This window comes from Nicotiana tabacum, chromosome 12 (genome assembly GCF_000715075.1).
Source record: "Nicotiana tabacum cultivar K326 chromosome 12, ASM71507v2, whole genome shotgun sequence".
In the NCBI taxonomy this organism is placed as follows: domain Eukaryota; kingdom Viridiplantae; phylum Streptophyta; class Magnoliopsida; order Solanales; family Solanaceae; genus Nicotiana; species Nicotiana tabacum.
The window spans coordinates 16109591-16137073 of NC_134091.1; positions in this window are offsets into that span (position 1 = coordinate 16109591).

The window sequence follows — 27483 nt, forward strand, 5'->3', positions numbered from 1 at the left end:
TTTGTTTTGTTTGAGAACCAAACATCCTTGTAATATTTGGAAGAAAGGGTCTTCTGGTTTACCCTCAAAATCGGATAACAATTGAATTTGTACATGGTTTTAAGGATATGTTATCTAACTTGATACAAAATGGGAAATTAGATTAAAATTAAAATAAGCGATGAAAAAGTAAATGCAAACCACACGAGTTGAACAATCTTAGCCTTGAAGGTTAGTCACCCTCGAGTCAGAAATACTTTTATCGATACCGGAACAGAATGACAAGATAATAAAAAAACTAGAAATAACAATGTATTATTTTTTGATGCATGTTACAATGTGTTGAATAAATTATCAGACCCCCTTTATATAGTAGAGGAGTCCTACTCTAGGTACATTTCTATAAAAGGTAAAAGATCTCTTGATTTGCTAGTTGCCGGCTCCTTACCGATATGCGCTGAGATTCCCGCCGTAATATCCGCTCGGTCATGGATATTTCGATCTTCTGTTAGTTATTTCCGAGCTCGCTCGAGGCTAAGGTCGATGTCGGACTCAACGTTCTTCGAAGGCAGGTCTCCCAACCTCGGGTTCTAGCTCGGTGAGACTCGAGGTCGATCTCCAGTCCGTGGTCGCCACGTTCCAAGCCTAATCTATCAAGTTGTAGTCGAGCTCGACTTCGGTCGTACACAGATAGTTCCCTCATTTTTTGGAGAGTAGACAACGAGAAACGACATGATCGTCCGATCCTGACTTCGATATTTTGTGACAGAAACGACAAAATAGTCGAAACGTCTCGTCAGTCAAGTGTTAATGGTATTAAATGCCTGTCAGTTGCCGGTCGACCACTCCCAGATGTGAACAGTCGCTGAGAAACTATAAATACCCCCTCATTAATTCATTCAAACTTTACTTAAAAACCTTCTGCCCTTACCTTAGAAATTTCAACACTCTTAAGCATCAATTTTCTGGTTACTCTGAACATCAAGAATACTCTTTTCTAGTTTTTTCATCAATTTTCTGGTTTTTTCATCCCAAAACATCAAGAATACTCTTTTAACTTCCTCTTTTTCCTTCATTTTCCAAAAAATGGCAAAGACCTCAAAATCTGTTCCCCAAAAAGAAACTCCCTCCGCCTCGCGACCGGCTGAAGAGGAAAATGTTTCGTCTGCTGCTACTGAGGAACGGACACCGGAACCTCCCCTTATGATGTTTGTTCCTATGGGGTGCCCGACCGGTGCTGATTTCAAGGTTGAGAAACCCTCCTCAGTACTAGGTCGGTGTGAACCGGCTCGACATATATATGCTCGGTCACCGATAGCTTCCTCTCCAAGGTCAAGAAGGATTGCAACTGGGCTGATAAGTACGTGGTGGCCGAAGAAGCGATACTACCCATGTGGAGGGGTTTTTAAGTGTTTACACTTATCCATTCACGTTGGGCCCTTTGGATCCGGTCATCATCGCTTTTTATAAGAGGTACGAGGTGACCCTCAGTCAAATTCCTCCTTCTTTCTGGAGGATAGTAATCCTCCTCCGCTTCTTCTTAAATAAAATCGAGGGTGTCCCTTCACCATCGATCAGCTCATGCGTCTGTACAGTTCCCGACTCTATCAAGGGGGATTAATAAAACTTACCCGTCGGGACAGTAAGGCCTCATTCTCGAGCATCGATAAGGATGGGGACCAAGGCTGGTTAAGCGGATTCGTTCGAGTGAAGACCTCGAATTTAATCCCGGCCGAGGATATGTTGTTTCCTGATAAATGGAACATGAAACGTAAGTATAACCTTGCCTTTAAGATTTCTTTTATCGCCTTTCCTTTTCCTATGTTCTCATCGACGTTTTGTGGTGGTGCAGTTGTTGCTCGGATGCGGGATGCAGTTCCTCGACTCAAGGAATGGGTTGAGGGCATCGTGTCACAGAAGCCATATTTCGAGTGCGCATGGCCCGAACTTTCAAAGGGCCGGTGGGAGGCCCGTTCTCATGGTGACATTCCTCTCCTGTGTGGATAACACTTAAGTTTCATGTTGCGCCCGTTCTCACTTCCTTTTCCTTTGCAGGTCTTCCCAAAGATGTTGCAATGAGACCCCCATCCGGTGATGAAGATATTCTCCCCGAACCATCTGCTCCGAAGAGGGATAAAGAGAAGAAAAGAAAAAGGGCTCTGAATTCTTCGAGCTCCGAGAAGAAGAAACCGAGGAGGAGAATGGTGCACAAATCCAAAGAAAGTACCAGCGCCCGAGAGCTTCCATCGGACTCACTCCACCGATTGAGGGATGAGTCCGGAGAAGAAGAAGAAGAAGAAGAAGCCTCTGAACTGGTGGCCCACGTGCAGTCGCAGTCCGAGGGACGAGGGGGCCCTGAATCAGAGAGAAGTGGCATCGAATTTCCCCAAATCAGGGGGGCCGATGGAGAGTCAGTGGCCGAGCTAGGCCTCGGAACCAGAGAGGGGCGAGGTTGTTTTTCCTCAAGTTAGGGAGGCCGATAAGGAGGCTGCGGCCGATGCTTCTCAGGCAGAGGACAATGCCCTGAAGGATGCACGTGGAGTGATAGATCTCTCTGAGTTTACCGACTCCATGATCAACAAGGCTCAGACGCGAAAGGTCATCTCAGCGAAGGGCCCCAAGGTGTAGCAGACTCTCTCAACAACTTCTTCGATGGCTTAGATTCTACTGCCTCAGAGGACGTCACCGGGTTGAGTGAATTACCGTTCCCAAAGAAGAGACCGTCTTTGGGAGCCAGCGGACCTTCTTCAAGTCCGAAATTAGTAAACCGGTTCCCAGCTCCGAGTGTATATCCTGATGGAAGCGGTCAATTATTATGTCTATTCCGGAGGATGCTCGGGTTCTCTCTGCCCCGTGGGGGTTTCTAGTTATATTCGGTACCTGGTGACAGAGGACGATCAAGCCAAGATGGACGAGGTAGAAGCACCTTGCCTGTTCAACGAAGCTCAACATGCGTTAAATCGGGTAACTTCGAACATCTCTTTACTATATACTTAGATTATGTCGCAAATAATCGTAACATCTTTCTTTGTTCTTGTAGGCCTCGGTGCTTCATCATGAGACTTTTCTCCGATATCAGAAATAGTTAAACCATCACAAGGCCGAGACTCGGGAGCTTGCTAAGAAGAGGGATGCTTACAAGCTTCTCATTGAGAAACTCCAGGCTGAGCTAGAAGCGGCTCGGAAGGAGCATGACAAAATGGTCGAGCAGGTGAGAAGAGTATTTGAAGTTAGTGACGATGAGTTAGACATAGTAGCTAACGGTCTGAACCCACAGGTTCAAAAGTAAGTTGACCAGAACAAACAGCTCCAGGCGGAGGTGGATACAGGAAAAGCTGAAGCCAAAGAATGGAAAAGAAACATGGACCACATGTCCTCGGAAAAGGACACTGCCCGGGCACAATTGGCTTCGGCTGAGGTCCAGCTTCGCGCTGCAAAGGAAAAGGCCTTGGTACAGGCTAAAAGGATAGAGGAGCTCCATTCTCAGCTGAGCTCGGTGGTCTCTGGTCAAGAAACACTGGCCAGGGAGCTTGAGGTGGCCAAGTCAGTGGTCGCCATGGTAAAGGCCGAGGCTCATGAGAGGGTGTCCCAGCACTAGGCCGATGCCAAGGCAGCTCAGGACCAAGTGAGAAATATGGTGGAGCATACAAAGTGGCAATCTCGAAGGGAGGCCCTCGAGGGAGTTTATGCCCGAGGTTTTGACTTTTGGCTGAAATTGAGAATGCCAAGGTATTCGAAGCCAAGGCCAGGAAGCTGGCTTATCCCGAGGAGGAAGATTCTGAGGGGTCTGAAGATTCGGGTGAGTCCGAAGGTGGCGGAGAGCCCGAAGGTGATGATGCGTCCCCCGACAAAGACTAGGCCATTTAGGATCCTTTTAGATGTTTTTGTCCTTTTCTTTTTAAGGTCGTTCGTCTTTTGTAAAATTTTGTATCGGGGCTATTTGTTCCTTGTAAAAAGAATTTTGGATATGAATATATAAGGCTTTTTCCCCTTTAACAGCTTTTGTATTTTTCCCTTTGCTTTATTATTTGTATTCGCAAAGATTGAAATGCCTTAGCATGAAATAGTTAGGTTATGTTCGAAGGTTCAAACAAACCTTGACTTTAACATTATTCTGTTAAGGCATCGTGGGGATTCGGTATCACCGGAAACTTTGTTCTCAAAGTAGTTTAGATTATAGTTTGCCGAGGGTAGCCTTTAGAACCAGTTATGAATTTTTTTGAAAGTTTTTTTTTTGTTACGGGTCTCGGATGTCTCCGAGCAATGTTAATATAATCGTAGCCTTTTTAGTTCGGGTGTCGCCCAATGGACTTGCTATCCCGAGTTATTCGGGCTTGCCTAAGATAACAGTCCCCGAGTGGGGGCGGCCGTGGCCTTTGAAATTTGGGCATTACCTAATAGGTCTTATGCCCTCGAGGTCTAATAGCTTGGACCGTCCGAGTTTGTTTTCGGACGGCAGTCTCCTAGTGAGAGAGTGATTTTTCAAACTCGGGTTAAGGTGGCCCTTGTACTCGATACTTTAGGGGATCGGATACAGGAACTTCCTTAAGAAATGCAAGAAAAAATTTTAAAGGGCAAGATATTTGCAAGGAAGAGACTTCTTTTTATTCTTGTGCATAATAGTTACACATGTATACATGGTTTGTGCCAGGGTTCGAGCAGTCTATGTGGGCACGGTTTATTTGACCGTTTGTCCCTTACAATGAATCCTATCGATCGAGATCCTTCAATCTTGAAGTCTCTTTCCATGCTAAAGTCGATATCCGAGGGTAATGCACCTAGTGTTCGAGGTTAATCGAAGAGAGGCCTCGAATGTTATTGTGATCATCGTCATTGTATCGTAGCCAGCCTTCAATTCTAAGTTAGCACGATTTACTGGTTTCCTCGTTAAAAACCTTGCCGAAAAACCCATTTAGGACAAAACCGGTTCAAGGTAAAAAGAGTGCAATGCATGCTTTCAGACCTAAAATCTCGTATCATCCCTTGTTGGTTACTTGCAAGTGTTAGTTTAAAATGTAAATAAAAGAAACAGCGGGGCCGTACCTTAGTAGCAATATCGCTTCAAGTGAGTTATATTTCAGTTGTTCGGCAGTTGCTTGTCGTTCATTGTTTCGAGTTTGTAGGATCCTTTTCCGGTGATCTCGATAATTTGGTATAGTCCTTCCTAGTTCGGATGCAATTTTCCTTTGTTCGGGTTTCGGGTGCTCAGTGTGACCTTTCTTAGTACCAAGTCCCCAATATCGAAGTGTCGAAGGTTGGCCCTTCAATTGTAATACCTTTCGATCTGCTGTTTTTGGGCGGCCAATCGCACAAGGGCGGCTTTGCGCCTTTCATATAATAGCTCCAGGCTCGTACTCATAGCCTCGTCATTTGATTCCTTTGTTGCATATCAGAAAAAGATACTTGGTTCTCCGGTTTAAGTCCTATGGCCATAAACCAAAGAAAATGGGGTAACCCCGGTACTGGACTTCAAGGTCGTACGGTATGCCCATAGGACTTCGGGTAGTATTTCCTTCCATCTTCCTTTGGCATCGGTTAACCTCTTTTTAAGGTTTTGGAGTATGGTTTTGTTGGTAGATTCGGCTTGTCTATTCCCATTATGGTGATAGGGTGTTGATAGGATCCTTTTGATCTTGTGGTCTTCAAGAAATTTGGTTACTTTACTTCCGATGAATTGTTTCCCATTGTTGCGTACATTCTCGGACGGCATTCCAAATCGGTATATGATGTGGTCCCAAATGGAATCAATGACTTCCTTCTCCCTGACCTTCTCGTACGCCTGGGCTTCCACCCATTTAGAAAAATAGTCAGTCATAAACAATATAAATTGAGCCTTACCCGGTGTCCATGGAAGAGGGCCAACGATGTCCATTCCCCACTTCATGAACGACCATGGTGGCAAAATCGAATGCAGCAGCTCCCCGGGTGGATGAATCATCGGAGCGTGTATTTGGCATCCATCACATTTTCAAATGAACTCCTTTGCGTCTTTTTCCATGTCGATCCAGTAGTAACTGGCTCTAACTATTTTTCGAACCAGCGATTTGGCGCCCGAATGATTTCCACAAGTACCTTCGTGGATTTCCCTAAAAATGTACTCAGTATCCCCAGGCACTAGACATATTGCAAGTGGGCTATCGAATGTTCTTCTAAACAGGGTTCTGCCTTCGGACAGGCTAAATCGGCAGCCTTTGTATGCAGGGCCCTCAATTCTTTTGGATCCGAGGGTAGTTTACCGGTCCTGAGATATTCCACGTACTTATTCCTCCAGTCCTAAGTTAGGCTCGTTGAGTTGATCTCGGCGTGTCCTTCCACCACTGATCTCATAAGCTATACCACTTCTCCCGAGTTGAACTCGTCGTCTTTGACCAACGACCCCAAGTTAGCGAGGGCATCGGCCTCACTGCTTTGATCCCGAGGTACATGTTGCAAAGTCCATTCTTTGAACCGATGTAATGTAACTTGTAACTTGTCCAAGTAACTTTGTATTCATTCTTCTCTGACCTCGAATGTTCCATTAACTTGGTTTACCACAAGGATGGAGTCGCACTTGGCTTCGATCACCTCTGCCCCCGAGCTTTTGTCTAGTTCAAGCCCTGCAATCATGGCCTCATATTTGGCCTCATCGTTAGTCAATTTCACAGTCTTAATAGATTGTCTAATTATATTACCAGTTTGTGGCTTTATTACGATGCCAAGTCCGGACCCTTTTGTGTTTGAGGCGCCATCCGTAAAAAGGGTCTAGATTCCTGAGAAAGTTCCTGAATTAACCAATAACTCTCTTTCGACCTCGGGTATTAGGGCCGGTATAAAGTCCGCCACAAAGTCTACCAAAATTTGATACTTAATGGCAGTCTGAAGTCGGTATTCAATATCGTGCCCACTTATTTCTACGGCCCATTTGGCCAATCGGCCCGAGAGTTCGGGCTTATGCATAATGTTCCTCAACGGGTAAGTAGTTATGACACATATGGGGTGACACTGGAAGTATGGTTTTAGCTTCCTAGAGGCGCTTAACAAAGCGAGCGCAAGTTTTTCTACGTGAGGGTACCTAGTTTCGGCCTCACTTAAGGTCCTACTAACATAATAAATTGGAAATTGCGTACCTTGCTCTTCCCGAACTAGGACTCCACTTACCACTATCTCCTAGACCGCCAAGTACAAGTACAGTTGTTCGTTTTTCTTGGTGTGTGAAGTAGAGGTGCTGGATAAGTACCTCTTGAGGTCCTCCAAAGCTCGTTGGCATTCCGGGGTCCATGAGAAGTTATTCTTCTTATTCAATAGTGCAAAGAATCGGTGGCTCTTGTCGGATGACCTCGAAATAAATCGCCACAGGGCGGCTATGCACCCGGTTAACCTTTGCATGGCCTTTACTTTGTCCACGACCGTGATATCTTTGATGTCTTATATTATCGGGATTGATCTCGATTCCCTGATTGGATGCCATGAATCTGAGGAATTTACCCGACCCAACTCCAAACACACATTTTTCCGGGTTCAGCTTCATATTGTATTGCTTCATTATTATGAAGGTTTTCTGCAAATATTTTAAATGGTCCTTTGCTCGCAGGGACTTAACTAATATGTCATCAATGTAAACTTCCATTGATTTTTCTATTTGTTCCTCGAACATCCGATTTACTAGGTGTTGGTATGTGGCACCGGCATTTTTTAATCTAAAAGATATTACATTATAACAGTATGTGCTGTATTTAGTGATGAAGGAAGTTTTTTCCTGATCACCTAGTCCATCCGTATTTGGTTGTACCCGGAATAGGCATCGGGAAAACTGAGGATCTTGTGGCCGGCCGTGGCATCGATCATATGGTCGATGTTGGGCAAAGGAAATGATTTTTTGGGACATGTCTTATTCAAATCTTTGTAATCTACACAGTCTTAGTTTATTACTTTTTTAGGGACTACCACTACGTTCGCTAACAAATTCGGGTATTTAACCTCCCGAATAGACCCTATTTTAAGGAGTTTAGATACCTCGTCCTTGATGAAAGCATTCTTGATATCGGGCTGGGGTCTCCTCTTCTGTTTGACCGAATGGAACTTCGGGTCTAGGCTTAGCTTGTGAATGGTTATCTCCGGCGGGATCCCTATTATGTGAAGGTGGGACCAAGCGAAATAATCTTTGTTAGTTACAAGAAATTGAATGACTTTTCCCTAAGCTTGGAGCTTAACCCCGTGCCCAGGTATACCTTTCGATCGGGCAAGCGTTCTCGCAATATGACTTGTTCCAGCTACTCGACTGTCGATTTAGTGGTACTGGAATCATTGGGGGCTATAAAAGATCTGGGAACCCCATAATTATCATCCTCGTCTTCCTTTTGTTTTTCCGAACCTGCCGAGGATGGTATCAATGTTTGCTATTTGGCCCCGTTTTTACCATCTGGTTTGGATCCTTCGATGTTGAAACTGTAGACGCCGGTATTACCTCCTCGACCGCGAATATTTCCTTTGCAGCCGGTTGTTCACTGTAGAATGTTTTGATTCCGCCGGGTGTTGGAAATTTCAGTGCCTGGTGTATTGTCGAGGACACCACCCTCATATTATGGATTTATGGCCTTCTGAATAAAGCACTGTACCTTATGTCTCCTTCAATCACATAAAATTTAGTTTCCTGGATGGTCCCGACGATGTTTACTAGTAACATTATTTTTCCCTTAGTGGTCTCACACGCCATGTGGAATTCGTTTAGAACTCGAACTACAGGCACAATTTGATCTTGTCGATCGAGCTGCTCTACGACCCTCGATCGAATGATGTTGGCGGAGCTATCTGTATCAATTAACACACGTTTAACCAAAATTTTATTTACGAGTACAGATATTACCAGTGCATCATTGTGGGGCTGTACGATCCCTTCTGCATCCTCGTCGCTGAAAGATAAAGTTCTTTCCGGTATGTAGTCTTGAGTTTGTTTCTCCCTAGTGATGAATACTTTGATGTGTTTCAACATCGGCCCATGTGGGACATCAACCCCACTAATGATCCTATTAATGATGTACTGAGGTTCTTCTTGTTCTGCTTGTTTGTTAGAATCCCTATTCCTGAAATGATTCTTGGCTCGGTCGCTCAAAAATTCTCAAAGGTACCCATTGTTGAATAGTCGGGCTAATTCCTCTCTCAAGTGTCAACAATCTTCCGTTATGTGATCGTGAGTGCCATGATATTTGCATATCTTGTTAGGATCCCTTTGGGTTGGACCATATTGTAGAGGCCGAGGCCATTTGGTATCTTTGATGCGCCCGATAGCTGATACAATAGCTGCATCATCGACATTAAAGTTGTAGCTTGAGAGTTTGACATTTTTTGTTTTAGCTTGGAATTAAAAACACTTCAAAGAGCAAGTGTAAAACAGTGTGTGTTATAAAAATTTATATCAAATAACCATTATTATCCTTAACCCCACGGTAGGCGCCAAACTGTTTACCTTCAAAATCGGATAACAATTGAATTTGTACGTGATTTAAGGATACGTGATCTAACTTGATACAAAATAAAAAATTAGATTAAAATTGAAATAAGCAATGAAAAAGTAAATAGACACCACATGAGTTGAACAATCTTAGCCTTGAAAGTTAGTCACCCTCGAGTCAGAAATACTTTTATCGATGCCGGGACAGAATAACAAGATAACAAAAAAACTATAAATAACAATGTATTGCTTTGTGATGCATGCTACAATGTGTTAAATAAATTATTAGACCCCCTTTTATATAGTAGAGGAGTCCACCTCTAGGTACATTTCTATAAAAAGTAAAAAATCTCTTGATTTGCTAGTTGTCGGCTCCTTGCCCATATGCGCCGAGATTCCCGCCGTAATATCCACCCGATCGCGGATATTTCGATCTTCTGTTAGTTATTTCCAATCTCGCTCGAGGCTAAGGTCGACGTCGGACTCAACATTCCTCGAAGGCAGGTCTCCCGACCTCGGATTTTAGCTCGGTGAGACTCAAGGTCGATCTCCAGTCTGTGGTCGCCACATTCTAAGCCTAATCTACCAGGTTGTAGTCGAGCTCGACTTCGGCCGTACATACTTCTGATTGTATTTTTTTTTTTTGACTGTATATAATATATGTACTACTATGTAGCTGTACATATGTTCCATATTTTCTATGTAACTTCTGTTCTAGTAGCCAAATCATGATATAAACTATCTTCAACATTTTAATTGCTATCAGATTAATTATCTACTCTTGCTTATGCCTCGAGATATATGGTCGTTCTAGATGTTGTTCTACCCACATGAAAAAATATAATTAACCTTATCTTTCAATAAAACTTTAGAAATATCTAGATATGCCTTCGAGATAACCTTTTTTCTCTCCAAATTATGATATTTTAAAAAATCGACTTTACTTTTTCACAACCGTGTAAAGTCACGATTTTAGAGGAAGGAGGGTATATAAACTACTTTTAAGCATCCCCTCCACAAGCTCATCCTAAAGAAAACATAGCTGAGCCATGTCAAAGAGAGATAAATAATTGAATCCGTTCCCTCTTATCTTCAAAGACAGTCAAACAGCAAAAGTGTATCTTTAATATATCTATATCTATCTATCTATCTATATCTATATCTATATACTATATTAAAAGTACGAATACCCTTAGCGAAATATCGTTGTCACGACCCAAACTCTACATAACCATGATGGCACCTAACCCAACCCGTCAGGTAAGCCAATTAATAACTATCCAATTTAATGAGATTAATTGAGAAAGGAAATAATAATACATCACTTTTATATAAAAATTTCCCAAGGATTGGTAGTACAAATCATGAGCTTCTAAGATTTAGAGTTTACAAAGTTGATATGAAATAAAGTACATCATTTGTTTGAAATATACATAAATAAATTTTCAATAATCTAAGGCTACCATGAACAAAATGCAGCTACAACCGGAACGTAAGTACATCATCAAATCCAACTCCCGTTGAACACAGCAATATCAACATCCAACATCTACACGCAAGGTGCAGAAGTGTAGTATGAGTACAACCGACCACATGTACTCAATAAGTAACAAACCTAATCTTAGGTTGAAAGAAGTGACGAGCTGGAGCAGAGGTCGGAGTCCAACACCAATTGCCAACAACAGTTCATAACAATAATAATAATAATAATAATAATAATAATAATAATAATAATAATAATAATAATAATAATAATAATAATAATAATAATAATAATAATAATAATAATAATAATAATAATAATAATAATAATAATAATAATAATAATAATAATAATAATAATAATAATAATAATAATAATAATAATACAATCGGAACGTAGGTACATCTTCAAATCCAACTCCCGTTGAACACAGCAATATCAATATCCAACATCTGCACGCAAGGTGCAGAAGTGTAGTATGAGTACAACCGACCACATGTACTCAATAAGTAACAAACCTAATCTTAGGTTGAAAGTAGTGACGAGCTGGAGCAGAGGTCGTAGTCCAACACCAATTGCCAATAACAGTTCATAACAATAATAATAATAATAATAATAATAATAATAATAATAATAATAATAATAATAATAATAATAATAATAATAATAATAATAATAATAATAATAATAGTAATAATAATAATAATAATAATAATAATAATAATAATAACAATAATAATAATATAGGAAACATACTCAGATATAAGATGCTAAACTCATTCACAGTTTCGGAAAAATAGGCATGCTTTTCAAGTGTATCAGTGAAAACTCCAATTCTTTTACTGAAATTATTAGGCAGCTACAACCGGAACATAGGTACATCTTCAAATCCAACTCCCGTTGAACTCAGCAATATCAACATCCAACATCTGCAAGCAAGGTGCAGAAGTGTAGTATGAGTACAACCGACCACATGTACTCAATAAGTAACAAACCTAATCTTAGGTTGAAAGTAGTGACGAGCTGGAGCAGAGGTCGGAGTCCAACACTAATTGCCAACAACAGTTCATAACAAAATAATAATAATAATAATAATAATAATAATAATAATAGTAATAATAATAATAATAGTAATAGTAATAATAATAGTAATAGTAATAATAATAATAATAATAATAATAATAATAATAATAATAATAATAATAATAATAATAATAATAATAATAATAATAATAATAATAATAATAATAATAATAATAATAATAATAATAATAATAATAATAATAATAATAATAATAATAATAATAATAATAATAATAATAATAATAATAATAATAATAATAATAATAATAATAATAATAATAATAATAATAATAATAATAATAATAATAATAATAATAATAATAATAATAATAATAATAATAATAATAATAATAATAATAATAATAATAATAATAATAATAATAATAATAATAATAATAATAATAATAATAATAATAATAATAATAATAATAATAATAATAATATAGGAAATAATATAGGGAACATACTCAGATATAAGATGCTCAACTCATTCACAGTTTCGGAAAAATAGGCATGCTTTTCAAGTATATCAGTGAAAACTCCAATTCTTTTACTGAAATCATCAAAATATGAGTAGGTTTGTAAAATTGTGATTTTTCCCAAAACTTTTCAACAATAGACAAGATGTTTCATTATCAAATGGCACGAGGAAAATACAGCTCTACGCCTACATGTCAATGCATATGAGAAGTCATGAATGACGTGATACCGTACATCATGAGGAAAATGCATCTCTATGCATGTATGTCAAGTGTGCATGTCGAATGCGATGCAACTCAGTGATAAAACTATATGCATACTCCCAGAGTATCAATTCACTCAGTCCTCCCAGTCACTCAGTCGTCACAATCACTCAGTCCTCACAGTCACTCAATCCTCCCACTCACTCGGCACTCGCACTTAGTAGGTACCTGCGCTCACTAGGGGTGTGTACAGACTCCGTAAGGGCTCATTTAGCCCAAGCACTATAAGAGCCAATCATGGCATAAATTAATAAAACATGTTGCGGAGTGTAGCCCGATCCTATCATAAATTATTATCCTCACCATCAGGCCCTCGGCCTCACTCTGTCATCAATCTCTCCAGTCTCCCGGGCTCATAATGTCATGAAAATCATCCCAAAATGATGATATGATGTATCAATAAATGTTAACAGAGACTGAGATATGTTATGCAAATGAATGCGCATGACTGAGTATGTAATTGTAATGTAAACAAATAACTCAACAGTAGAACTGACCTTAGTGGGTCCCCACAGGATAAGCATATAGCCTAGACATGGTTTCTAACATGAATCACAGCTCAAAAGCTCTAGTACGTAGAGATTTCATGGTTACAGATAAGATCATGTAACTACACAGTACCACAGAAATAACGGAGTCACAATTCACTCGGTGCACGCCCACACGCCCGTCACCTAGCATGTACGTCACCTCAATACCAAAACACATAACACGTAAAATCAGGGTTCATATCCTCAGCTCCAAGTTTAGAAGTGTTACTTACCTTGAACAAGCCAAATCCAATACCGAGCAAGCCAAGCGATGCTCCAAAAACACCATCATGTGCATACCGACCTACGAACGACTTGAAACTAGCCAAAAGCAACTCAAATACATCAATTAATGCCAAAGAAAACAAACCCAATTGATAAAGATAGAATCTTTAATCAAAATCCCAAAATTGACCAAACAATCAAACCCGGGTCCGTACCTCGGAACCCGACAAAACATACAAAATCCGACAACCCATTCAATTTTGAATCCAACCATATTAGTTTCATTCAAATCCGGCTCTGAATCGACGTTCAAAACTCAAAAACTCACTCTATGAAACTTTAGAGTAAAAACCCCCAATTTCCTATTTAAAATTCATCAACCAATTGCCAAAAAATGAAGATAGATTCATAAAATAAAATCAAAACCAAGTGTATAACACTTATGTCACGACCCCAATTTCCCTCCGTAGGATGTCGTGATGGCACCTAGTCTCTAATAATAGGTAACTCTAACAATTTACAGAATAACAGAATATAAAACTGAAACTCAAACCTTACCATCTGAAATAAGTACAAATTGTGGTTCAAACAATTACAACCCCCAAAACCGGTAGAAATAAGTCACAAGATTCTTAGAGAAGTACTATGTATCTCTATACATCAGAGTCTAAAGAGAATAAGGAAAACAACATAATAAGGATAGAGGCGGACTCCGAGGTCTGCGGACACTGGCAAATGTACCTTGAAGTCTCCACGCACAGGCTATCTCACCGGTATCTGGCCTGGTAGGAAGAACCTGGATCTGCACAAAATGATGTGTAGAAGAGTAGCATGAGTACACCACAACGGTACCCAATAAACACCAAGCCTAACCTCGGTTGAGTAGTGACGATGTCACGTCAGGGACCTACTGGAAATAATAAGAAATAAGGCGGAAGATATAATAATATATAAAGAAATGACTGAGAAGTGAACAATGAGAATTTACAGAAAAATAACAACACAACAAATAGAGGTAAACAACAGGGGCACTCCCGAGGTACCGCCTCGTAGTCCCAAAAGTAAATATGCAATAAGGGGTACTCCCGAAGAACCGCCTCGTAATCCCAAAAGTAAATATGCGATAGGGGTACTCCCGAGGAACCGCCTCGTAGTCCCAAAAGTAAATATGCGACATGGGGTACTCCCGAGGAACTGCCTCGTAGTCCCAAAAATTAGTATGCATTATGTAATTAGTATTTTGGCACATCTTGATTAGTTCTTTTTTCTTCTCAATGGTGGTATTAACACCTTGTTGTGCTCATTCCATAGGGGGAAGAAAGACTAAGAAAGATATTGCCATATTTTATATTGCTATAATAAAATTATAAGGCATTGATTTGAATATCCTTTTACAATATTTTTGTCTTTAAATTTGAATTCAAAAATTAGGTCACAATTCTATAATAAATTTATAAGGCATTGCCTTAGATATATTTTTAAACATCTTTTTGTCTCTTATTTCAATTTAATTTTTTAAAAAAATTATTGCTTAGCCGTTGGGCCCATTTAGTCCGTTGGGACCGCGGGCCCAACCCATTTAACCTGGGACCATGAATTCGTGGGCTCGGGCCCGGGCCGGTTCCTACAATAAGCACGTTTAGCCCATTTAATTAAAGATCGAAATCGGCCCGGGACCGCGGCCCACGACACCGACCCGGGATCGCGGCCCATGAGATCAGCCCGTTAGGCCCGTTTAGGGCCCAGCTCGGCCCACTTGCCACCCCTAATTCCTACATAGGTCGTCGAAATTCACAATAAAGTATATAAGAACTTTTACAGGGCAGTATTCTTTATTTATTGAACTAGCTAAATTGGATCCACATTTATCAATTTTAGGAAATTATATTTTCTTATAATTTTTGTTCAATAGCTCAAACACATTATTTAATAATAATTACTTAATTTTTTAACATCGTATATTTACTTATATAGGGTACACATGCAAAGCGTGTACCCTAAGACTAATACTATATTATTATAAAAGAACGAATGTTGGAACGCTAAATGTTGAACGACAAAAATAATCTCAAAAAATTGACCGACTTTTATATCCTTCACAATTGAATTATTTCTTTAAAAAAATTAGAATATGGGATAAAACAGTAACATTAAGTGCCTAAACCATAGGAGTTTGAAACCAACTAATACAAGAAAATTTTAAAAACATAAAATAACAAGAATTTAAGTTTTAGTGCCTAAAATATAGGAGTTTATTACCAACTAATAATAGAACTTCTTAAATGTCTTTGGAAAAAAAAAGAATTTCTTAAGCCATAATATAACATAATATTCCTATGCCATCCTATCAATATCTAAAAGAAACAAAAAATTAGAGTAAGTTTAAAAGTGGAGAATACATAATTAGCAGCCTATTTTTTCGGCTTCAAAATCAAGAGGTAGTCTTTAATTATAATTCTATTTTCTATTGTTTAATACTGTCACGATCCAAAATTCCACCATAGGAGTCGTGATGGCACCTAGTCTCTAAGACTAGGTAAGCCGATTTTCATTACCTTTTTAAGCCATTTTTTTTGAATTAAATAAGTAACCAAAACTAACAGTGGAATAAATAAGAATATAAAACCTCCCAAGACTGGTAGTACTGAGTCACGAACTCTAACTGAATACATGGAATGATCACGAGGACCGAATATACAATACCGTTTGATTACAAATTAACAATACAATGAAATGAAAAGACTCCAAGGGACTGCGACGGCCAAGCAGCTCTATCTTGAATTCTTATGATCGCGCTTTAACTCTGCTCAAGTCTGATATCTCCAATACCCGGCTCTGCGCAAAAATGTGCAGAAGTGTAGTATGAGTACACCACGGTCGGTACCCAATAAGTATCAATACTAACCTCAATGGAGTAGAGACGAGGTACAGTCAAGACACTCACTACTCTAATAACCTGTGCAATATAATATACAAAATAATAGGAAATAAATAATAATAAGGGCAACATAAAACAACCAATGATATGCACAGTAAGACAATAAAATCACCATTTAATATCGCTCAAAAATTAATAAATATAATTATACCCAGTTAAATCAAGTTCTTCAATTAAATATCTTTCACATATAATTCTTACGAATAAAACTCTTTTTCAAATATATTTTCGTCGAATAAATATCTTTCAAATATAATTCTTTCATATAATTCTTCTTGAATAAAAATCCTTTCAAATAAATATTTTGAATATAATTCTTTCGATTAAAGAGACATCATGTGACACCTCATTTTAAAATCATAAAAAATATGGGTCTCAGCCTATTTTTATATTTCCACGACACCTCGTGCCCATAATTAAATCATCATATTTTTCCGGCAACTCGTGCCCTCATTTAATATCACAATTGCACGGACAATTCACGTGCCAAATGTCATTATCATTTCATCATAGCACCTCGTGCCCACATTTCATATCACAACTGCACGGATAATTCACGTGCCAAATATTCTCATTATTTACTCACGGTACCTCGTGCCCACAATTTATTTTATAATCCGCCTGGCAATAGCCACAAGCTCTCAATTTCAACATAAATCAGATTGTTATCAATTTACCAACAACAAGACAAATTGCACAAAGTTTAAAAATAAACACAAGAAAATCACAACATCACATGAAAATCATCAACGCCTCAACCCCACATCATCACATATCGTCCCTGATAATAGCCACCCTTATCGCTCCTATTGCCACCCTTATCACTCCTATAGCCACTCTTATCGTTCCGCCCAGACAATATCAATAGCCATTTTTGTCGCTCTTATTGCCAACCTTATCGCTCCTATTGCCACCCTTATCGCTCCACCCAGACAATATTCTAACAACACAACCATAGTGAAATGCTACCCTTATACCCACATAATATCAACGGTGAAATGCCACCCTTATATCTTCAAAATAATAATTAAAACAATAATTTACACGGAAAATTATCACGACAATATAACAAAATCAATTCATATCATGGCCAATGGCTACAACCAAAATTCCAAAGATACAACCAAGTCAATTAATTTCACAACAAATAGCCGAAGGCTCCACACAATGTGTACAACACCCAAAAACAATTAACAGAGATAGAAATTACTCAACATAAAAGCAAAGTCTTCATTAACTCCAAATTTTCAATCATTATATAAATACCTCTTCTTAAACTCATTTAATTAATTATTTGCAGAGGAAAAAATCCAAAATAAAATTAAATTCTAATAATTATCAAACCAGCAAATTCACAGAATTTTATAAATAATCAAATAACAATCACATCAAATTTTCATATAACAACAAAGTCAACAACAAGGATTTAGGTACGACAAATAGATGATTAAATATATGCCGACAATTATCCAACTTACTACACAATATGCTCAAGACATTAACTTAATAAAATTTAAACATATAAATCAAGTACGTACTCGTCACCTCGCGTACATAGATTTCAATTACACAAATTGTACATAAGACTCAATGCCTAAGGGAAAATTCCCCCACTCGAGGTTAAGCAAGACACTTACCTCTTTTAAGTTATGCCGATATTCCAAAATTGCCTTCTTGCTTGAATTGACCTCCGGACAGCTCAAATCTATCCAAATTAATTGTATAACTTTATTAAATTCATCGAAAATAATTCCGGATAATAATACGTTGACTTAAAAATTTATTCCAAAAAGTCAACAAAAGTCAACGCGGGACTTGCCTCTCGGAATCCGACATAATTTTCATGAAATCCGAATACCCATTCCGATACGAGTTCAACCATACCAATTTTATTGAATTCCAATAACAACTCGACTTCCAAATCTTAAATTTTTATTTTTGGAAGATTTTACAAAAATCTTGATTTCCTCTATTAAAATCCGAACTAAACGATGAATATAATCGTAGATTCATAAAATATAATTACTTTAGGATATAGAACACTTACCCAAGTCAAAGTCTTGAAGAACTCCTCCAAAATCGTCCAAAATCCGAGCTCCAAAATCTCAATCGAAAAATAGCGAAATGACCATTTTTGGTCCTTAACATTCTGCCCAGTTTCGCACCTGCGGACCTTTTAGTCGCACCTGCGAGCTCACTTTTGCGAGTATAAACTCGCTTCTCCGGAAGTGCACTTCCCAATCGACCATCGCATTTGCGTAAGCTTTTCCGCTTCTGCGGGAATCGCTTCTGCGATGCCTCACGCACACCTGCGATAACCCTCCGCTTCTACGCCTTCTCTGCCCGCTTCTGCCATCACGCAGGTGCGGAATATTTTTCACACCTGCGATCACTGCCTAGGCCTTTTCCTTTCGCTTATGCGACTTAAATCTCACATCTGCGATTGCGCATTTGCGATCAATTTCATCGCAGATGCGATGACACCAGTAGTAGATTTCCAACAGTTCCTTCAAGTCAAATTTTGATCCGTTTAACCATCTGAAACTCGCCCGAGGCCCCCGAGACCTCAACCAATTATACCAACATGTCCCAACATGAAATACGAACTTAGTCGAGGCTTTAAACCACGTCAAACAATGCCGGAATTACGAATCGTGCATTGAATCGAAATATAAGTTTTCAAATCTTTCAACTTCTATATTTTGCGCCGAAACGTATCAAATCAATCCGGAATGACTTCAAATTTTGCACATAAGTCATAATTGACGTAAGGGAGCTATTCCCATTTCCGAAATCGAAATCTGACCTTGTTATCAAAAATTCACCCTTCGGCCGGACTTTTCCAAAATCTTATATTTTTCAATTTTCGCCAAAATATGTCGAATTGTCCTACGGACTTCCAAATCCAAATCCGAACATACGCCTAGGTCCGAAATCATCATACGAAGCTATTGCCATCATCAAAATTCCATTCCGGGGTCGTTTGCTTAAAAGTCAACTCTCCGGTCAACTCTTTTCATTTAAGCTTCTAAATAAGAATTGTTCTTTTAATTAAATTCCGAAAATCAAACCCGACCACACCCACGGGTCATAATACATATTACGAAACTTCTCGAGACCTTAATCCACTGAACGGAGCGTAAATTATTAAATCGACAAGTCGGGTCGTTACAAATACCAAAATAATCTATAAATTTATGTAGGATTAAACAAGAATATGAATAAATTTTTATGTTTAAGCCATTAGTTCCTTTCCCCCCAAAGACGTATGGCTTCAAAATCAAGAGGTAGTCTTAAATTATAACTTTATTTTCTATTGTTTATACCAAAATAGTCTATAAATTTATATAGGATTAAACAAAAATATGAGTAAATTATTATGATTAGGCCATTTGTTCCTTTTCCCCCAAAGACGTATCTTTCTAGTTCAAATATTGAATGACTTTTATATGTTCTTCTTTTTTTGTTTTAATCGATTATGAAATTTACACATATTTAGTAACAAATAGTTTTAGAATATATATGCAATTGAAAATTTATTAATTTTGATACACATTTTTTAATGTTTTACACAAGATATTTTGTGCATCGCACGAACATAGAGACTAGTACTATATTAAAAGCACGAAGCCCATCAACGAAATGTCGTTCGCCTTTTTTACCCTTTAAAAATAGAGTTCACACTAGATAAAATGTCATTTAATTCTTCTCCTAATATTTAGGACCTAGAAATTCATTGAAATTTGGTTATTATATCTTTCTTTATTTAAACTAGGTACCTAAAGTTTAGGACTTTAAAATCAATTAAATCTTTACCTTACATAAATATTTTAAAAAGTCAATTTGGAACATTAGTACAGAATTTATAGATGCTCGTCTGAAGTAGGTTATACATGGCAATTGAAAAGTGATATCCTAATGGTACTCAAATTGTATTCATGGTCAATAAAATAATTTTTAACATCAATAAGTAATTTTTTTAAGAATAATTTACTTCATTTGGTATTTGCAATAAATTACATTAATTCATTCTAAATATGTGGTGAAGAGAACATTATTGAGTAATTATTTGTAGAAGAATTTACTTCATTTAGTATTTGCAATAAATTGCTTTAATTTATTCTAATTATGTGGTAAAGAGTGTGGGACTAAAGTTGAAAACTACTAAATATATAGGGAAATAATGTTTCAATTTTTTTAAAAACAATTTTGTCTTCTTCAATCAGTCTAGACTATTATAAAATCTCAAAACTCCAACGCGAAATTGATCGATTTTTTAGCATTTAAAAATAAATTTTATATTAGATAAATTTATTATTTAATTAATATTTTTTAATAGTTAGGACGTTGAAATTAACTAATGTTTTGCCTATTAAATTTTTTACTTATTTGAACTATATAGGAGCTCCTAATATTTAGGAATATCATCCTAGTAAAATTACTTATATAAGTCGAGTAAGTCCATTTTCACAAGATTCATAATTTTAGGAAATTGTTATTTCACCTAGAATAATAATATTCCAGGTGACATTAGAAGTGTTCCACTTTAAGATCCCAAGAGACGAAAACTTAAAGAAAATTGTACAAAAATCATACTCAAGAGCTCATAGTTATTTTCAAAATACTAAAATTTTAAAGATTTAAGGTTGATAATGTTAGAAATGTTAGCTATTTCAAGCTACTCGTTTTATAGGAAAATATTAATAAAATATTTTTCAAACTGTTGTCATAGAGTTTTGTAGTTTCTCATAGTGTCGATATGTGGCTATTGATATTACCCATCACTGTTGAGCTAAAGGAAGTAACAACGTTTATTAGCATGGATAATCCCTTTTTCATGATAATGATCGAATCTACATAGAAAAGATGGCATGAGAACATTAAATCTATCCCTAACAAAAGTCCAAAGATTTACATTCATCTTTTTTTTTCTTCAGTAGTTCTTTTTTTTCGTAATTATTATTTAATAATTCAGACACTTTTGTGAATAATATCTATAATATTTATAAAATTTACATTCATTGTTATGAGATACACGCGCAATGCGCGTACTCTCTCCCTCAATCTCTATCTCTCTCTCTCTCTCTATCTCTCTCTCTCTCTCTCTCTCTCTCTCTCTCTATATATATATATATATATATATATATATAATTATTTGATTTGCGAAGCAATATCGAATGACACATATTGGTTGAAGGTTTATCTTAGTGGCAGAGCTATATTCAACCAAGGGGTGTGAACCGACACTCCTTCGCCGAAAAATTACATTGTATTACTAGATAATTTTTTTTGTTTTATGTATATTTATTATACGTTGATCCCCTAAATTTTTTAATAAATCTATGTATATTTAGTATCATAATGATGACGTCATCAGGCTTGTGTATTTTGGCCGGTAAAAGGATATACGTGTCACTTTTTCTATAGAAATTATTGTACCTTTTTTGGTCCAACAGGGTCATTCATGAACATAACACTCCGTGTTACACATTGCAAAGAATCGAAACCAAGAATTTTCATTTAGCTAGTCGGAATAATTAGTCAAAATCTATGAGTCCGATATTAAGGGAATAGACTCCAATTTTCCCTTTATTTTTGACCAATAATAATACTAAGAACGAATTAAGTGAAGGCGGGGTCTATTTGAATTTTTGAAAACTTTTAGGGCTGACTCAAAGCTCAGCAAATGAAAAGTTTTCCTCTTCGTTGAATTCATCAAAGCTTGAGCTTTAACTCCCAACTTTTCCATTCCACATCAAAATGAAAACTCAGCAAAATGATCCTCTGCCGAGATTTAGGTAATCTTTCAATTTAGTAGAATTAAGATAAAGACTTTCATGATTTTAGGCCTAAATTAAAACGGAAAGAGTATTTTGAAGATACTGAAAGATCTTCAAAAAATTTGGAAGCATACATAAAGAGCAACGAAAGCAAAAGAGAATTGTTAGAGTTAAGACAATTTGGTTCTTTTAAAATGATATACTTTCGTAAAATACTCCTCTAATCAGAGGCAATTGCAGCCTTTTCTTCAATCAGTTCAACTGAACATAGTATTTTTTATAATAGACATATATATGTCACGACCCAAAATCCTAACATGTCGTGATAACACCTAACATGGTACTAGACAAGCCGATTTCTCACAAATATTTCCAACACTTTTAAGAAGAATGAATTTAAAGCAGTTTTAATAGTAAAAGTTCTCATAACCGGGATAGAAAACCCAAAACATAATGCGGAATTCCCAACTATCTGGGTATCACAGAGTACATGAGCATCTATACCTCACAAGTCTGAAAAACACAGTCTATAATAGTTTGAGACCAAATACAATAATCAAGAAGATAAGGAAGGAGAGTCAAGGTCAGCGAAACACATGCAGCTAACTCGGAATCTCCGGATATCAACTGTGCGAATAAATCAACACCCACTGTGTCCGGAAACACCTGGATCTGCACACAAAGTACAGAGTGTAGTACGAGTATAACCAACTCAACAAGTAACAATACTAAATAAAGAACTGAAAGTAGTGACGAGCTTCACAGCTGAGTCCAATTACAGTAATTTCCAACATAATAGGGTAGGCATGCTTTGAAGTTCAACATTTAAGGCCAAAACAGTAATTTCATGTCAAGTTCAACTGAAACATAAGATAATATCTCTCAGAAATTTCCCAAACAATGATATATGACAGTTGAAGTGCAACAATAATGAAATCAAATGCATCCTCACAGAGCCACAGTCACTCAGCCATTCCATTCACTCAGATCTCAACACTCGCATTCAGTAGGTACCTACGCTCACTGGGGGTGTGTACAGACTTCGAAGGAGCTCCTTCAGCCCAAACGCTATAATCTGCACGGACAACTCACGTGCTGCACACACAACTCTCGTACTATAGTATCAATATCTGAATCCGCACTGACAACTCACGTGCTGCACGGACAACTCACGTGCTATAGTATAATATCTAGATCCACACGAATAACTCACGTGCTTCAAGGACAATCCACGTTCTATAGTATAATATCTCACAATTAGGACCTCGGCCTCACACAATCATAAATCTCTCTTGTAACGACTCATGCGGTAGTTTTGAGAGTTAGAGCCCCGAACCCCTATTAACTGCTTTTCCCATATCTATTTCTGCTATTGTGACTTGCCGGGATGATTGGTTTTGAGTTTCGGAGTGTTTTGAGATACTTAGTCCCTAAATGAGAGCTTAAGTCTTAGTATTTAGACCGTAGTCGGAACTGTGTGAAGACGGATCCGGAATGGAATTCCGTCGACTCCTAAGCTCCGTTGAGTGATTTTGAGCTTAGGAGCGCGTCCGGAATGTGTTTTGGAGGTCTGTAGTAGATTTAGGCTTGAATTGGCGAAAGTTAGATTTTTCTGCGATTTCGGCCAATAGTGAAAATTTTGATGTCGAGCTCGGAATGGATTTTCAAAAGTAGTTGTAGGTTCATAGTATCATTTGTGACCTGTGTGTAAAATTTGAGGTAATTCGGACTAGATTTGACGTGGTTCGGTGTCATTTGTAGAATTTGGAAAAGTCTAAGTTCATAGGCTTGAATTCGTTCTTAATTCATGATTTTTGTTGTTGTTCGATGTGGTTTGAAGGCTCGACTAAGTTCGTATGGTGTTATAGGATTAGTTGGTAGGTTTGGTTGAGGTCTCGGGAGCCTCGGGTGTGTTTCGGATGCTTACCGGAATGAAATTGGACTTAGGAAAATCTGGTGTTTTTGCTGGTTTTGCTGTAAACGCACCTGCGCAAGTCTGCCCGCAGGTGCGAGCAAATTGGCAGAGATGCAGGAAAATGGAGGAGTGCCAGGGGTCGCAGGTGCGAGGTGTTTTCCGCATATGCGATGCCCCCAGATGCGTTAGGGGTCTTCGCAGGTGCGCAAGGTCCGCAGAAGCGGAAGGGAATTCCGAAGGCGCGCACGTGCAGATGCGACCCTTTCATCGCAGGTGCGAAGGCAGAGGGGGGCAAGTGAATTGCACAGATGCGCACAATTTCCGCACAAGCACACCCGCATGTGCGAGCCCAGGTTCCGCAGGTTCCGGAAATACCTGGGCAGTGGTTAAAACCGAAGGGCTTCGTGATTTTTGTCATTTGTGACTTTGCACACTCAGTTTTGGGCGATTTTTGAGAGCATTTTCGAGGCATTTCTTGAGGTAAGTCCCTTGTGCTTATTTTTGATCAATAATCTTTCCTTGCCATGTATTTTCCCACCTAGTTAGTGTATATTTAAGGTGAAAATTGGAAGTTGGATACTAGGGATTTGGAAGTTTGATTTATGGATTTGGAGGACCATTTGGTATCGGAATTTAGTAATTTTGGTATGGTTAGACTCGTGGTGGAATGGGCATTCCTATTTTGTAACTTTCACCCGATTCCTTGACGTGGGCAATTTATGAGTTAATTTCGGAATTGTTGTTAAATTGTTGATTTCATTAATTAGATGAGTTTATTATTGTTGTATTTATGATATGTAATTGCTTTTCGCTAGATTTGGGCCATTCGGAGTCGGATATTCGTAGAAAAGGCATTGTGACCGATTGATTGAGCTTTCTTCGAGTTAAGTGGCTTGCATAACTTTGTGTGGAGGAAATTCTCTTAAGATCTGGAACCATTGTGTTATGTGAGCGCCGTGTACGTGAGATGACCAGTACGTACACGGGCTAGTTGTGGTAAAACCCGATTTTCTTACCGAGCAGCAACATGTTTTCCTGTTATTTTAAGTTATACCATTTTAATGAGTACTAATCTATTCTCATTCTTAATTGAGTTTTTCCAATATGTGTAGCTATCGTGTTTAGTCTAATACAACATGTCTACGTGTCTTAATTGTTTATGTAAATTATGTACGGCATGCTTAGTGAATTTCCTGCTTCTTTCCTGACTGGTACCTAGTCTAAATTGTAAGAACTTCGTGATGTAGTTGTATTTCTATCATTCGCGCTGCATATTTACTTTGGGAATATGAAACGGTATTCCGGGAGATTCCCCTGTACTGCATATTTTCTTTGGGACTACGGAACGGTATTCCGGGAGATCCCCCCCCTGTCTTGCATATTTACTTTGGGACTACGGAACGGTATTCCGGGAGATCCCCCTTCACATTTACTTTAGGATTATGGAACGGTATTCCGAGAGATTCCACTGCACATTTACGTTTGGGACTACGAGACTTTATCTCGGGAGATCCCCTGTTGTGTTTCTGATGAACATGCACCCGCGCCCCCTGCTAAAGCCGCGAGAGGCCGGGGCCGGGGTAGAGGCTGGGGACGTCCACGTGATGGAGCCAGAACACTCGCACGAGCTGCTACAGAGGAGCCCCCAATAGCTCAAGCGGGAGGGCAGACACCTGAGATACTTGTTGCTGCACCAGCCCTCCAGGAGACTCTAGCCCAGTTTCTGAGCATGTTCAGCACCTTAGCTCAGGCTGGATTGATTCCACTTGCTCCTGCCACATCTCAGGCCGGGGGAGGAGCACAGACTCCCATCGCCGGTACTCCAGAGCAGCGGGTTCAGGTCGACCAGGTTCCAGAGATTGTACCAACGCAACCGGTAGCTCCAGCTCAGCCCGAGGTTAGGGCAGTAGCTTCTGAGGAGGAGAAGATCAGACTTGAGAGGTACAAGAAGTACCACCCACCTACTTTCAGCGGATTGGCTACAGATGATGCTCAGGGTTTTCTGGAGGAGTGTCATCGTATTCACCATACTATAGGCGTAGTGGAGATGAGCGGGGTTTCTTTTACCACATTCCAGCTTAGAGGAGCAGCCTATCAGTGGTGGCGTGCTTATGAGTTGAGTAGTCCGGCTGAGGCAGCTTCACTTACATGGACTCAGTTCTCGGATATGTTTTTGAGAGAGTATGTCCCTTAGAGCCTCAGGGACTCATGGCGCACAGAGTTTGAGCAGTTGCACCAGGGTGCTATGACTGTGTCAGAGTATGCAGTTCGCTTAAGTGATTTGGCCCGACATGCACCTGCCTTAGTTGCCACAGTTCGAGAGAGGGTTCGACGGTTTATTGAGGGTCTCCATCCTAGCATCCGGAGTAGTATGGCTAGGGAATTGGAGATGGATATTTCTTATCAGCAGGATTGTGGGTATTGCCAGGAGATTCGAGGGCATGTTCACCCAGGATAGAGAGGAGAGGGAGGCCAAGAAGTCTCGAGAAGCTGGTTATTATTCTGGAGCTCGTGCCCCAGCAGCTCACCATGGTAGGGGTTATGTGAGCCGCCTCGTTCATTTAGCTCTTCCAGCCTCCAGCGGTGTTCCAGCTCCTTCTAGACCCCAGGAGCCTTATTATGCACCGCCAGTATCTAGTGTGCCTCCTACACGGGGTGTTCCTAGCGGCCAGTCCAGCAGACCTGGCCCGAGCCAGTCACAGTAGCCACGCCCTCCGAGAGCTTGTTTTGAGTGTGGCGACTCTCGCCACATGGTGAGGGATTGCCCCATGATTAGGAGGGGTGCACCTCCAGAGACTTTTCATCCACAGCGTGCTCCACTGGGTCCTCAAGCTATGATTACAGCACCAGCTACCACTACACCTGCTAAACCAGCTCGAGGTGGAGGTCGGGGAGGTAGAGGTCGCCCTAGAGGGGGAGGCCAGGCTAGATATTATGCACTTCCTGCTCGTACAGAGGAAGTTGCTTCTGATTATATCATTACAGGTATTATTCCGGTCTGTCATAGAGATACGTCGGTATTATTTGACCCAGGCTCTACATATTCTTATGTGTCCTCTTATTTTGCTCCGTATTTGGGCGTATCTCGGGATTCTTTGAGTTCCCCTATTTATGTATCTAATCCTGTGTGAGATTCTCTTGTTGTGGACCACGTGTATCGGTCGTGTTTGATTGCTCTTAGTGGTTTTTAGACCAGAGCCGATTTATTATTGCTCAGCATGGTGTACTTTGACATTATTTTGGGCATGGACTGGTTGTCGCCCCATTATGCTATTCTTGATTGTCACGCTAAAACCGTGATGCTGGCTATGCCAGGTTTACTGCGATTAGAGTGGAGAGGTACCTTAGAGTATACTCCCAGCAGAGTTAATTCTTTTCTT